Genomic DNA, 15,183 nt, shown 5'->3' on the forward strand with positions numbered 1-15,183 from the left:
AGGATCATCTCGGTCCATTAATCCTTTGTTTATAACATGCGATGTATGTTTTTTATATGTCATATGATATGCATATGTAGTAAATTCCACCTTAGGTTATGCAATGATCATGCATCATCTCTTTATTGTAATAGTTATAATTTAAAGAAGCATGATTTAATTATGTAAGAGCATGCTCATGCATCATATAATATAAGAGTTATATTTATGCATGCATAAAAAGCATTGACATGCATCATCTTTATATTATAAATGTTATAGTATAAGGGTAAATGATAACATGTTTGCTTGGTTGTTATGCGTTATATAAAAGTTATATATAGTAATGACCGAACATTACATGAAGTATGACACATAGGTTACTTTATAAATGTTATAAACGCCTCATTGTGCGCAATGTTTTTTTAGTTGTTTCTTTTTAAAAGATAAAGCGAAATTAGAACTAAAAGAAATAAGAAAGACATGCATGCTCACTTAGGTTTAATTCATGGTTTAATGTATTTAAAACTTGGATCACATAGACCTAAGATCACGGTTCTAATACGATTAGCAACCCTAAGGCTTTAATCCTTTACTTAGTTTAATAGGATTAAATTGGCTAATAAAATGTTAAAGTATAGTAAATCTATCTATAAAGGACCTTTTGTCTAAGGTGGGTTCTGTCTAGGCTGGGGTATTTAAGTTGACGGAAATGTAACACCCCTTCCTGGAAACTTACCTAGAAAGGTGAATTAGATAGATTTAATGCATGCATGCAAGTTAAGAACAATCAATTAAAATGTTTAAATGAGACTACTTGAACTTGTTCATATTTCATAGACAAACGTTGTTTATGAACAGATTTTAAAAACATGACTTAGACTAAAATTAGTAGCCAGATTGTCTAAGTTAATAAATCCCTAGATAGAACATTCAGTGGGAGGTACTTGGGGCATGAGATACTTCACTTAAACCTTTCACGTTTCTCCTAAATAGTCCACACCGTGAGATCTACCCTCGGCCTTGCGACACCTTTGGCCTGTCCCCCAACGGATGGTGTTTGGGTAGGTCAATATCAAGGTGGATGGAGAGAGTGTTCATAGTAAGTGTGGGCGGGAAGTGCGACAATATATGCCTCGGTCTCTCTCGTTAGGTTGAATAAAGTTACTGCGCATCGCCTCGAGGCACCCTGGGAGTGTCCTCCTAAAGGATGGTTGTTTTTTGCGTTTCTTTATTTGATCTCTTGTAAGAGGATAAGGTAACTTAGTCTCTTGTCCTAATCTGCTTCTTCCCTACGGTGGGCTCATTAGGGTGGGACTCTGACACTGAAAGCGAGGGGTTACACTTACGCAGAATAGTTAAAGGTTAACGATTCTGGACCGAAAAATGGTGGCCGTTAGGTTTAGTTCCAAGAGTTGGTTCTGTCTAATGGTTGAGAATGTCTCATCCCAGCGAAGGGGCAACTGATCACCCTACTGGTGGCGTTTGTCCTGCTTCACTGGGGCATCATTGCAAAATAGATGTCTATAACTTAGGGTACTTGAAACTGTTTTGCAAAACTTATTGGTTTAAAGTGGTTTAGCAAATTTTAATAAAGTTTTGTTCGTATTTTCAGCAACATTTTCAAAATGGCAACAGCCACGTTGCTAAGTGCCGAAAAACTTATTGGCGATAATTTCGCAACATGGAAACACGTGATCACGACGATCCTGATCATCGAGGATCTCATTTTTGCTCTCACGGAGGCTTGTCCTCCTATTCCAGCTCCTAACGCCGCTCGAAATGTTCGGGAGGCATACGAGCGATGGACAAGGGCAAATGAGAAGGCCCGATCCTACATCTTGGTAAGTCTTTCTGAAGTCTTGGCCAAGAAACATGAGCCTATGGTCTTAGCGCGTGAGATCATGAAGTCCCTACAGAAGATGTTTGGACAACCGTCTGAACAACTTATGCATGAGGCTCTTAAATACATATTCAACTCCAAAATGGAAGAAGGCACCTCTGTTCGTAAACATGTGCTAAATATGATGGTCCACTTTAATATAACGAAGTTGAATGGGTCTACCATCGATGAGGGCAGCCAGGTTAGTATAATCCTGCATTCTTTGTCGGAGAGCTTCCTGCACTTTGTTAACAATGTGATTCTTAACAAAGTGAAATACAACCTTACAACTCTCCTCAACGAGTTGCAGACATACCAATCTTTACTGAAAAATAAGGAGAGGCAGAGGGTGAGGCAAAAATTGCTTCATCTTCTAGAACGTTCCATAGAGGTTTGACCTCAGGAACGAAGTGGTTAACCGAGACTGTAAATTATTGTATATTGTACATTTTTATATTGTATTGTACATTAGTCTCCCAGATCATTAGGACAAATGGGAGATTGTTGGGATTGGTGTCCTAATTCTCTCGGAGTCTTGTTGTTTTATAAAGATACACCTTGTTCAATGAATAAAATAAGTGTTATTTAATTCTGGCATTTACTCATACCCAATAAACAAAGCTGCTTGGTTATCTTATGTGAACTTAAGCATGTATATGTGATATACAAGTAGATCATGCCTTAAGTGATAACCTAAATTGGTTTGTAGTATAAAGATTAAGGTGGGATATCTGATTCTGGTGACACTACGGATACAACCCGCTTTGTAGAGGTTTGCAAGTGTTGTAAACTACTACAGATGGTAGATCTTGACCATTTGTGATTCATCTACGAAATTCTCCCACTTGCCCTAGATTATGTTGCTCGTAGTCCTAGTTCAACCAGGTGGCCTTCGAACACTTTAGCCGAGAGGGTCTTTGTAAATGGATCAGCAAGGTTGTTTTCAGAGGCTATCTTCGTGATGATCACTTCTCCTTGGTGTATTATCTCTCTGATGAGATGGTACTTTCTTTCAATATGTTTTCCACATTTGTGACTCCTTGGTTCTTTGGAATTGACAACTGTACCACTATTATCGCAATACAATGTGATGGGTAGGTGCATGTCTGAAACTACTTTCATGCCTGCCAAGAATTTGCGTAGCCATACTGCTTCTTTAGCGGCTTCACATGCAGCTACGTATTCTGCTTCCATCGTGGAGTCGGCGATATAACTCTGTTTAATGCTTCTTCAAACCATAACTTCTCCATTGAGAGTGAAAACTGATCCTGAAGTAGATTTCCTAGAATTTACATCAGTTTGGAAATCAGAATCAGTGTATCCAGTAAGGATCAAATCCTTAGGTCCATACACAAGCACATAGTCCCTCGTTCTCCTTAGATACTTGAGGAATGTTTTTACAGCAGTCTAATGACTGTGTCCTGGATTGGATTGCAACCTGCTAATGATTCTAACTGTAAATCATATGTCAGGACGTGTACATAACATTGCGTACATCAAACTCCTAACTGCAGATACATATGGATTTTTTTTTATTTCCTCAATATCTTGAGGTGTCTTAGGATACTGTTCCTTTGACAAATGAATTCCATGTCTAAAAGGCAACATACATTTTTTTGGAATTTTGCATATTATACCTTGATAACATCTTGTATATAAGATGCTTGAGATAGTGTTAGGGTTCTATTCTTTTGATTTCAAAAAATTTGTATCCTTAGAACATATTGAGCATCACCCAAATCTTTCATTTGGAACTGTGATGCTAACCATCTCTTTACGTCAGAAAGGAAGCTTGTCTCATTCTCAATGAGTAAGATATCATCAACATAAAGCACCAAGAATGCTTCAGTTTTGTTGACTATTTTCTTGTATACACAAGGTTCGTCAACATTCTGTTCAAAGTCATAAGATTTGATAACAGTATCAAATCTTATATTCCAGGATCTTGAAGCTTGCTTCAATCCATAAATAGATCATTTAAGCTTACAAACTTTTTGTTCCTATCCTTGCTCAATGAACCCTTCTGGTTGAGATATAAAAATACTTTCATCAAGATAGCCATTCAAAAAAGCTGTCTTGATATCAATTTTCTATATTTCATAGTCATAATATGTGGAAATGGATAGAAGTACTCTTATAGATTTTATCATGGTAACAGAAGAAAAGATAATCAACCCCTTCTTTGTGTAAAACCTTTTGCCACAAGTCTGGCTTTGTAGGTTTGCACCTTGCCAGTTTGGTCTCGTTTTCTTTTGTACATCCATTTACAACTTATAAGTTTAACCCCATGTGGTTGATCTACAAGTTCCCAAATAGAATTGAAGTACATTAACTCCATTTCAACGTCTATGGCTTTTATCCACTATTCCCTATCAACATCTTCCATTGCCTTTTTAAAGGTTAATGGATCCTCTAAACCATCATCAAGTATGATGTTTTGAGTTTCTGTTAAACCCATATATGTTTAGGTTGCTGAATAACCTTCCTATTACGTCGAGGTATACTCAACTCTTGAGAAGGACGTGATGGGGCAATAAAAGTTGTTGATGGACCAGCTTGATCAACAACTCTTGTTGATTTTTCTGTAGTATCTTTGGTCATTTCTTGAAATATTAGTTTACTATGAGGTTGATGATTTTTAACATGATCTTCTTCCAAGAATGTAACATTTGTCGATACAAACACTTTATCTTCTTGTGGATCATAGAACAATCCTCCTTTTGTTTCTTTGGAGTATCCTACAAAGAGGCATAATTTCAAATGTGTTTCTAGTTTCTTAGGATTTTGTATCAACACGTGTGCTGGACAACCCCAGATACAGAAATGACGTAAACTACTTTTTCATCCTTTCCACAACTTATGAGGTGTTTCTGAAACACTTTTTGAGGGAACAACGTTCAGAATATATACCGCAGTCTGTACTACATACCCCCAAAAGGATTGAGGTAACTGAGGATAACTCATCATTGATCGGACCATGTCCAACAAGATTCAATTTCTCCTTTCTGCAACATCGTTTTGTTGTGGTGTTCCAGGTGCTTTGAGCTGGGATTGAATTCCATGATCTACTAAATAGTTTTAGAATTGTAAATCCATATACTCACCACCTCGATCAGATCGGAGTGTTTTAATTCTTTTACTTAACAAGTTTTTTGTCTCGTTCTTAAATTTTTTGAACTTTTCAAGAGTTTCGGACTTGTGACTTATTAAGTAAATGTAGTCATATCTAGAGTAATCATCAATAAAATCGACAAAACATTGATATCCTCCTCGTGCTTTTACATTCATCGGGCCCCATAGGTCTGAATGTATAAGTTCAAGAAGTTCTTTAGCAAGAAGACCTTTTTCAGAAAAAGATCTTTTCATCATTTTCCCTCAAGACATGATTCACATAGAGGTAAAGAACTATCTTCTATCTGACTTAGATGACCGTTTTTAACCAATCTCTCAATCTTGTTGAGATTAATGTGACCAAGTCTGAGGTGCCAAAAATAGGCGTTAGGAGAAATTTTCCGTCTTTTATTTTGAGTCTCGGTCGTTTTAAACATCTCTATATTTAGAATGGCCTTTGCTTTAGTTGGTTTTAATATGTACAAGTTATTTTCGAGTCTTGCAGAACAGATATTAACACCCCTTGAAAAAACAAACACTTTATTAAATTCAAAAGATATTTGTACATATTTTCTAGTAGATAGGAAATAGAGATTAAGTTTCTTTTCAACCTAGGTACATAATACACATTTCTAAGTAAGTTGAAAGATTCTCCAAAAAATAGCTTGACAACTCCCACTACTTGAGCCGAAATGACTTCTCCCGTTCCCATCTTGAAAGTCATTTCTTGTTCATAAAGTTGTTTCCAAGAACTAGCTTCGTATAGAAAAGTACAAACATGATTACCGGTGCTCAAATCTAATATCCAGGTTAAGTGAATATTCTCCGCTAGACATGTTTCAACTACTAGTAAATCTGATTTACCTTGGTTTTCCTTTTCCGCTTTCTTTTTCAGCTAAATACTTTGGCAGTTATGTTTCTAGTGCTCATCCTCTCCGCAATGGAAACATTTTCCTTTGGAAACTTTATTTATCTTTGTAGTAGTTTTCTTCTTCCCCTTACCCTTCTTCTTCATTTATACACTTTTGTCTTTTGAAGATGATGGAATAGACTTCTTTTTATCAGTGGGTATTGTTCCAGACAAAGAACCCTTGAGAAACTTTTTAAGTCTTGAAATAACATTTACTTTACTTTCTTTAAGTTTCATCATAGTCTGATATGTCTGCAGTTCGTTCAAAAGTGTTGTCAAATTGTAACTAATCTTGTTCATAACAACATTGGTTCGGAAAGTTAGATAACTCTTCGGAAGAGATTCTAATATCATATTGACTTTACTGGTTTCATCTATTATCGCCCCGTGAGCCTCAACAATATTAAAATGGACCATCATATCGAGAACATGTTCTTTGACGTTGGTATCATCTTTTATGCATGTATTATAAACATATTTAATGGCTTCATGTCGAACAGAGGGTGACGGTTGCCCGAACATCTCTTGGAGCGACGCCATTATCTCACAGGTAGTGGGCATTACTTCATGTTTTTTATTAAGTACATCGGATATACTTGCTAAGACATAAGCCTTGACTTTTTCGTTAGTCCTAACCCACCGATCATAGATGTCCCGACATTTCGGTTCACTGTTGAACTGGGAATCGAAGGACATTCCTCCATTAACAAAAACCTCAGATCATCCACAACTAATGTCGTATTTATGTTAGATTTCCAATTTGAATATCCTTCTCCATTAAACTTATTAGAATGAGCAGTTGTATAATTGAATTCAACATTGCTGAAAAAATAAACAAATTCTATTAAACTTATGCATCTAAATCTAATTTTAGAAAAGAAACAAAGTATCCATTTTCTTTATTTATTTTGCAACGATACTTCAGTGATTTAGAATAGTTGCTACCATGAGGCAGTAAAAAAAAACCTTCAATGAAGCAAGATAATCCTGACTAAATATTATACCAGAATAATTCTTATTCCTATAGCTCATTTGGTTATCGTTTTCGGTCAATATCTTTACTAACAATTAGTAATTCTTGTAAGTGTGACCCGCCATTTTCAGATTTTATAGAACGATATGAATATGCCCCCGAGGTGGAAGATAATATCCAAGACGGAACTATAAGACCCTATTCATTTTTCATTTTTGAAGTTTGAGTTGTTCTGAATCCTATGTTATAACTCTCCGTAGGGATCGCCGTGGTTAACGACTAGCTAGTGTCGCCTAAAAGCGATAACAGACACAACATAGAAATCTCACAGTTCAAACTAATGGAGGAGACCATAAGATAATGTTAACACATTTCCTTCACCCACTTACTATGAACTACTTCTCCCATTCACCTTGTTATTGACCCATGCAAACACTTTTCGAAAGAAGTAGTCGCGGTAAAAGCAACACGAAGCCGAGCATGGATCTCACAGTGTGAACTCTTGGGGACGTGAGAGCTAATAACTATATATCGAATATATTGTTAATCTCCCACTAAAGTGCTCTAAATGTTTGGGTATTTATTTACTTAGGTTTAAAACAACTAACTTTAAACAACCCAAGTCTATGTGATTTTTATCCAAGTATAACGTTTATATTTGGATATTAACCTACGATGTCTAAGTATTTAAACCAGTTTTAAATCTCACACCGCTCACACAAGCTCATAAAATCAGTTAACAACGCTAAACACATTGGTCATAATCCCTAGGTAGGAGGTGTTACGTAAACCGTCAACTTAAGTACCCCCAGCCTTAGACAGGTCTATGAACCGATTTGTGTTTGTAACCAAATTTTATAATGTAACAATCTATTTTAACTGTTAAAACACGTTGTTAACCTAAGTGAGCATGCTGTTTATTTTTGTTATGGATTTTAAAGTCTAATTTCATTTTATAACAAACTTATAAAATAAACATGCTTTACCAAACCATAACATGCTTCAAAGGTATTCAAAATCAATATAAAAATTACATCAATTTTTAACAAACCCTAAAACATGCATACTATATATTATAACTAATTATAACATACAATAATGCATGTAACATGTTTACCTATGGTGGGATTTTAAATCTAAATGACATACAATATGCACAAACATGTTTTAATTCAAAATAATACACATCACATGCATAAAATAATTAAATAATACTAATATGGTTCAACTTTGGCATTCGAAACAAACAAAATACTAAAATATTAAAAAGCTGTATAAAAAAATAGATTCAAATTGGGAAGAATCGCTCGAATCGGACCCCAACGGCCTGAATCGGACCATCAAGGCTCTATAGAAGGTTGAACCGGACCGGTTTGAAGGAGAACCGGTCTCTTCAACCTGCGAACCGGCCTGGTAGTGTGCGAACAAATTTGCACTGTGATGAACAGCGTCGTGACGCTCCATAGGAGGTTGAATCGGACTGGTTTAAAGGAGAACCGATCAAACCAGACTTTTCAACCCTGTGAACTGACCTGGCAACGCACGAACAAATTTGTACTGTGATGAACAGCGACGTGACGCTGCATCCCAGTGTTGCAATGCTATTCATCATCGAGCCCGTAGTGTTGCAATGCTCGATGAACAGGGTCGCAACGCTCCTGGGTAGAATCCTTAGCTCCGTTTTTGCTGCTCAACCTTGCTTGCTTCAAATTCCAAATTACAGCCTAATTCGGACTCTAATGACTTCAAATAAATTACAAATTCTAGAGCACACATATAAGTTCATTAATCAAGAGCCAATTACAAATTTAACTTGGAAATCAAAGAGTAATCTAATGCCAAAATTGAATTTAAACCATATCAGTTACAAACTCAAACATGCTTAGAAATTCACCCACCAAACTCAAATTAAGTGCTTAAATCATGCTCTGATACCAATTGAAGGAGTAATATAATATGCAACGGAAGAATTCAACATCAATAAGCACTCTAACTACACTTAATTTGAGTTTTAAACATGCTACTCATGAGATATTCATAAGAGGGTTTGAACCGAACATTACCTTTGTAGATCTCTCCACGAATTCAACAGAATTTCCACGAACTTGAGCATGATTCTTCAAATAGACCATCACTAAGATCTTCTCCACTAATCTAAGAAAGAATATGTGGTGCAAACACTCGAATTGAGCTGAATTGGTGATGAACTTAGGTGAGTTTTGTGGTTTTTCAGTTTTGCAGCCTTTCAAGTGTGAAACTCAGATTCCCTCTCTCAATTCCTTGCATGAAGCTTCAATTTATAGGCCGATTTCATGCAAGAAGGAGGGCTGCATGCATGACAGCTCCTACTTGGAGTTTAATTGAAGATCAAAATGGATTTTGAAGCTCTTCAATAGTCTGGGCAAGAAATTCACCACGAAATAGAAGAGAGAATTCTAACCTAAAAAGAGTTTATGCTACAACATTAGAGCATTTGAGGGTTTATTTTGGAGGTTGTTCAAGTTCTCTAGGTGAAGATCGAGGCGAGCTTGGAGGATTCAAGAGACCACAAAAGTCTTCGAAAGAGTTCTTCTTCAATTCCTTTTTTTTTTTTTTTAATACTTGCACTTAGATTTATGTATTTTTGTACTATCTATGAGTGACTAGACTTGTTAGTTTTAGGGTGTTGATGAAGTTATTATGAATTTAGGTCAAGCTTTAGACTTTTTATGGATGATTGTTGAACTCTATGTTCTTTTAACAATTCTGTGCTTAATTCCTATTGATTGGCTTCCAATGAATGTTAGGTTGAATTTTGAATCGATGGATTGAATGTTTAATTAGATCTATATCATTGAATCGTTATTAATCTCTTATGGAAATAGTTAGGTTAATAATGAAAGTTGTTGATGACAATTCTTAATCCCTTGCTTCTTAATTTGATGTCAAGAGATTAGCTATCATTTAAGTTGCATGAGAATAGGTTATTTTTTTAGAGAAAGTAATCTTGAATTAAGTTTATAGACTTAAGTATATTATTTATACATGATTGTATGAGTTGGCTAAAGTAGACCTAATGAAGATTCAACACCCTAGAACATTTTAATTCTTGGATTTTTCAAAACTCTTTTATTGCTTTTCTTTATTGCTTTATAAAATTACAAACTCAACTAGATTTCGATTCTTTAACTAATTGACACAATTCTAAGATAGATAAACAACAATTGTTAGTTTGATCTCTGAGGACAATACTCAACCTCTAAAGCCATTTAAGTTATTATAACTTGACCACGTTCACTTGCGTGCTTGCATCAGGAGTCTCACGCTTAAGAGGAGTCTAAGTGTTCATATATTAATGTACTCGTATTTACGGAGATCTTGAGGTGTATTGAGAAGGAGTCTCTCACATTAAAGGGGAGCCTAAGTGTCAATTCAAGAAGTCGAGCTTTATGTGTGTATATTGCTGCTTTCTCTTTATAGATAAGTAAAACATCGTAATTGTTTTACTTTACATTAGTGAATTTATCTTTTTTGAGCACACTACCCCCAAATGTAAGTGGTACTTCGCCGAAATGGGTTATCAATTTTTGTGTTGTAACTGCCTTTTTGTTCTTTGTCTCTATTTGTGTTGTTCTGTAAAGTATTACAACATTATCCTTAACATCTACGATTGTGTACTAGGTTACCTTCCTATTTTTTAGGTTTGCGAATAAAAAGTCTTTTAATTTCATTTTTAAAGCATATTGCTTATCCATTTTCTATTAAAAAGTCTTAATTTGTAAAGTTTGTGTTTATTTATTGACAACTGAATAAATTTTAAAAACTTGAATTTCTATGATTATATAACTGACCATGAGGGAGAATTTAGTTTCCGTCCATTTTGAAGAAATTTCGAAAAATTTTGGAATTTCCAAAATTTTGAAAAATTTTCGAAAATTTTTTATTCTTATTTTTTTTAGGGATTAATTATGTTAACTCAGTCCAAATTTATCAACTTTATGGTCCCAATTGCACGCAATTGTATAGTTTACAAATTAATGTCATTTCTTGTGAATGTTGTAGCTCTGGTCAATATGCTATACCTTTGTTTTTTTAATTTCTAGCTTTTTTTTTTCAAATTTCAGCTTTATTTTCAATAAAAAAATACTTTCATTTTCAAAGAAATTGAATTTGAAAAAAATCATGAAAAATCTATATTTATTTTTAACCTTATTTGAACTTTTTTCATAATTTTTTTACATCATTTCATCTCAAAATATTCCTAAAATTTATATTATTTTGTAATTATTTTTCTATTTCTTTTTAAATTTTTTGTTTCACATAGACATTTACATAAATATTTTTAATATACATTTAAATCCTGTCTAGCTTTATAAAAACAAAGATTAAAAAAGTTAAGTAAAGTCTAATAAAGTTACGATTAAAGTTTATTAACTAATTATAACAATTTTCATCAATTTCCATAAAGTTTCCTTAAATTTCATTCGACATCGATATTTCTATAAAATTGGGACTTCGATATTTCCATCGACATTGATATTTTAAACCTTGTAATTGACTTAGAAATGATTTATAAAATCAGCACATATTATTTAGAGAAAAGTATGTTTCAAAAGCTCAAGTTGTATGCAAGGGTAAAATCAATACATTTAGGTTAAAATATCATTTTGGACTATACTTAGAAATTTTTCTATTTAGTTCATGTACTTTCGAATGTCCAATTTTAATCCCTATATTTCAATAAATCTAAATTTTAGTCCCTACTACTTGTTTATTGTTGATTAGCATTTTCACTATAAATTTTGAAAACATATTCACATACTATATTTTCTTGCATCAAAATTATTGTTATTATGCAACCAATTTAAAAAAAAAAAAACTTTTAGGGACTAAATTTGAGATTTTTTTTTAAAAAAAAACTTAGAGATTAAATTCGGACATTTACAACGTATATTAAATATAATAAAAATATGAGTAAAATTATACTACTGTGAACAGAAGATCGATAATAAGAAATTTACAAAGTATATTAAATGAGGAAATGCTTATTTGTTAATTTAAATACTTTTCAATAAAAAAATATTCATGGGACATTAATATTTTATTGATATTTTTATCGATATTTCTATAATATCAAAAATTGACATCTCTAAATATTGATATTTTATCAATATTTTTTTTATCAACATTTTTATAAAGTTAAGATTTTGAAACATTTCTATCCACAATGATTTAGAAATTAAAATAGTTGATAATAAGGAGAGATAAACACACTCATTTATAATAAAAGTAAAAAGGTTTGAATATGTGCACCAAAAATTAAAGTAGTTGATTATTATTAGGTGAAAGTTATTTTGGCCACTATACTTGTATTTTTGATAAATCTTAAATTTCGTCCTTCAAAATTATTTTTTATAAAAAAATTGTTACAATAATAATTATTATCTTCATGTCTAGAAATATAACATGTGAATATATTTTTAAAATTTATGGTCAAAATGTTCCTAGATCATAAAAGAGTTTGAGAAAATCAACAATAATAAATAGTAAGGACTAAATTTAATATTTATTTAAAATACATATACAAAAGTTAGACACTTGAAAATATTGAGACTAAAACAGAACAAACTGATAGCACAAAATGGTATTTTATATATCTATTTATTATTAAAAAAAATTGGAAATTCTCAAAAATAAAAAACTAAGGAAAACTATTTACATAAAATAGTAAAATTAATTTTTTTTTATAAAGACCGATAGAAATTTATCAGTGTCTATTATTGATACTATAAGATAGATGTAGACAGAAGTCTATCAGCATCTATCAATATTTTTTTTCTACTTCCGTAAAGAGTTTGATATTTTTTTTATCCGTAAAAATCTCTAAAAAAAAAAAAAAAAAAAATCCTGTTGAGGCCACTTAGGAAGCATGTAAGTGTGGGAACCGCCGGTCCATGATAAGAGGGAAATTTGATAGCCGACCAAGAGAGAATATTGGTGATTGACTTTGAGTAAAGTTTCAAAGTATAAATAGTACTTATCCATAACGATAATGAAAATATTTTTCATACTTTATTTAATATATTAGATTGTGTGGCTATGAATGATTCCACTTAATTAATCATGGTAAAAAGGTCAACTCCATATTCACTTTTGAGTTCATTCTTTGTTGAGATATTGGTGTTAGAGGTAACAAAACCACTAGAGAAAAGACATTTTTTTGTTGTAATAATTTCATAGATGAATTTTGAAAAGATTGTTTGAAAAATAAGTAATTGCACACATAGGGAATAGTGAGGTGCTAATAATGAAGATATGGACCTATTTAATTATTAGTAGATGGTCGAAAATTAAATCATTTAGGCTTCGTTTGGTAATCATTTGATTTTTTTTGTTTTTTATTTTGAAAATTAAGCATATTTCATCCACATTTCTTACTATGATTTACATTTTTTTTATGTACAGTGGTTGAATTCTTAGCCAAATTTTAAAAACAAAACAACTAGTTACTTTTTTTAATTATCAAAATTTGACTTGATTTTTTAAATAATTAGTGTAAGGTAGACAATAAAAAAAGAAATTTGGAGGTGGAAGTAGTGTCCATAGGCTTAATTTTTTTTTTTTAAAATGGTTACCAAACAAGACCTTAGTTGTTCATATTTGTCCAAATATATTTTACCTTTTTTACATGATCTCGTTTATGATATTGGTAAATATGGGTCGATTTAATTTTGCTCGAAAGTTGTCTCGATCTGATCCGATTCAACCTGATAGAAATCGATTCAATCTAAACATAGTGTTGGACAAATATTAAAATACATTTGAAATGCAATTGTACAGATGTTTTAGAAGATGATATGGGTTGAAATAAGCATATGCACTTTTATCATTCATCTTGTGAAATTTGAATTCTTGATTATTTATGAGTAATGACGATCTAAAATGACGATTTAAGTTTTCATTGAAAGTTGAACTCAACACTAAAAAGAGTTGGGTAATAAATGGATGCCTTATGAAAATATGATATGTTCGAGGTCATTTTGTGTGTCTGTAATGATTTTAGGGATAAAAGAGTCCTTTTTGTTAAGTACTAATAAACTTTTCCTCAAATGTTTGAATTCTATTTTTTGACCTCAATGCAAGCATATCCAAATAACATTCATTGTTGCATTTGATTGTTTCAATGGGATTTTAGTCGCATGAAATTTTAGGTTTATCCACTTCATATTCTCACTCAAAAGTTATTATGGTTGACTTACAAATAAGTAACAACTCAACCACCCTCATGCCTATAAAAAAAAATCAACTAATTAATTAAAATGTGTTAATCCTGGGTGACACTACAAGAAAAACCATCTTTCTTGACGTTTGCAATTTTAAATATTTGACAATTTGATGAAAAAATGTCAAGAAATAGGTGATTTTAAAGGAAAAAAAATGTCAAGAATTGTTTTAAAAAAAGCGGAGGTTGTGCATTTTTCCTAGAAAATACAATACTTATGTTTTAAAAATGTCAAGTTCCATTAATGGTTTCTTGACGTTTTAAAAATGTCAAGAATACTAGAATATACAGGGCAGCATTGCAACGTTAGAGATTTTGATGGAAAAATTAAAAAACGCGCGCTCCTTGTAACGGTCATGCTTGTCCAGGGCCTGTTGCCCATGGCCGCATGCCCAATCCAACCCCTTTCTAGCTTACTTTCACATCCTGTATTGTATTAGTGTAGTTAGCTTGCTTTCTTTACATTTTCATTGTAAGTGACCACTCGCCCTTTTGCATATGCAAGGGCGCCAGTTGGCTTTTTGTTCAGAATGCACTATATGGGGATAAGACTAACCATCATTTCCTCATACCCGGAGTAGTACTCTATAAAGCCGTTGTTGTTGCTTATTGCTTTCTAGTCTACTACAATCTTTCTTTCTTTATTCACACTCACAAATCTTCTTACGAAAACCTTTTCTCCAAACCCGTTTTCTAAAACCGTTTTCCCTAAAACGGGGGTGGAGGTTGCAAGAGGCACTCGGTGTGCCATCGGCAGTCCGTAATCGAGTTGGCTGGCTTGTTCGTGAGCGGGAACAAGTGCCGCACAATCGCTAAGAGAAGCTTCCGAAAGAGCGATTGTGACAGTTGGTATCAGAGCCAAGGTTGGCTTATAGAGAGAGATCAGTGATCATGTCGGCGACGAAGAACCTGAACAAGTCCCATGTGGACAGATTGGTAGAGATGGAAGAACAAATGCTCTACCTGAGAGAGGTCCCAGATAATGTTCGTTTCCTTGAGACTCGGCTACAAGAAGTTGCCGAGAAAGCCGATGGAATTGATGCGGTGGTAGGCCGCCTAGACGGATT

The sequence above is a fragment of the Benincasa hispida genome, chromosome 9 (genome assembly GCF_027475165.1).
Source record: "Benincasa hispida cultivar pf3 chromosome 9, pf3_genome.v1.1, whole genome shotgun sequence".
In the NCBI taxonomy this organism is placed as follows: domain Eukaryota; kingdom Viridiplantae; phylum Streptophyta; class Magnoliopsida; order Cucurbitales; family Cucurbitaceae; genus Benincasa; species Benincasa hispida.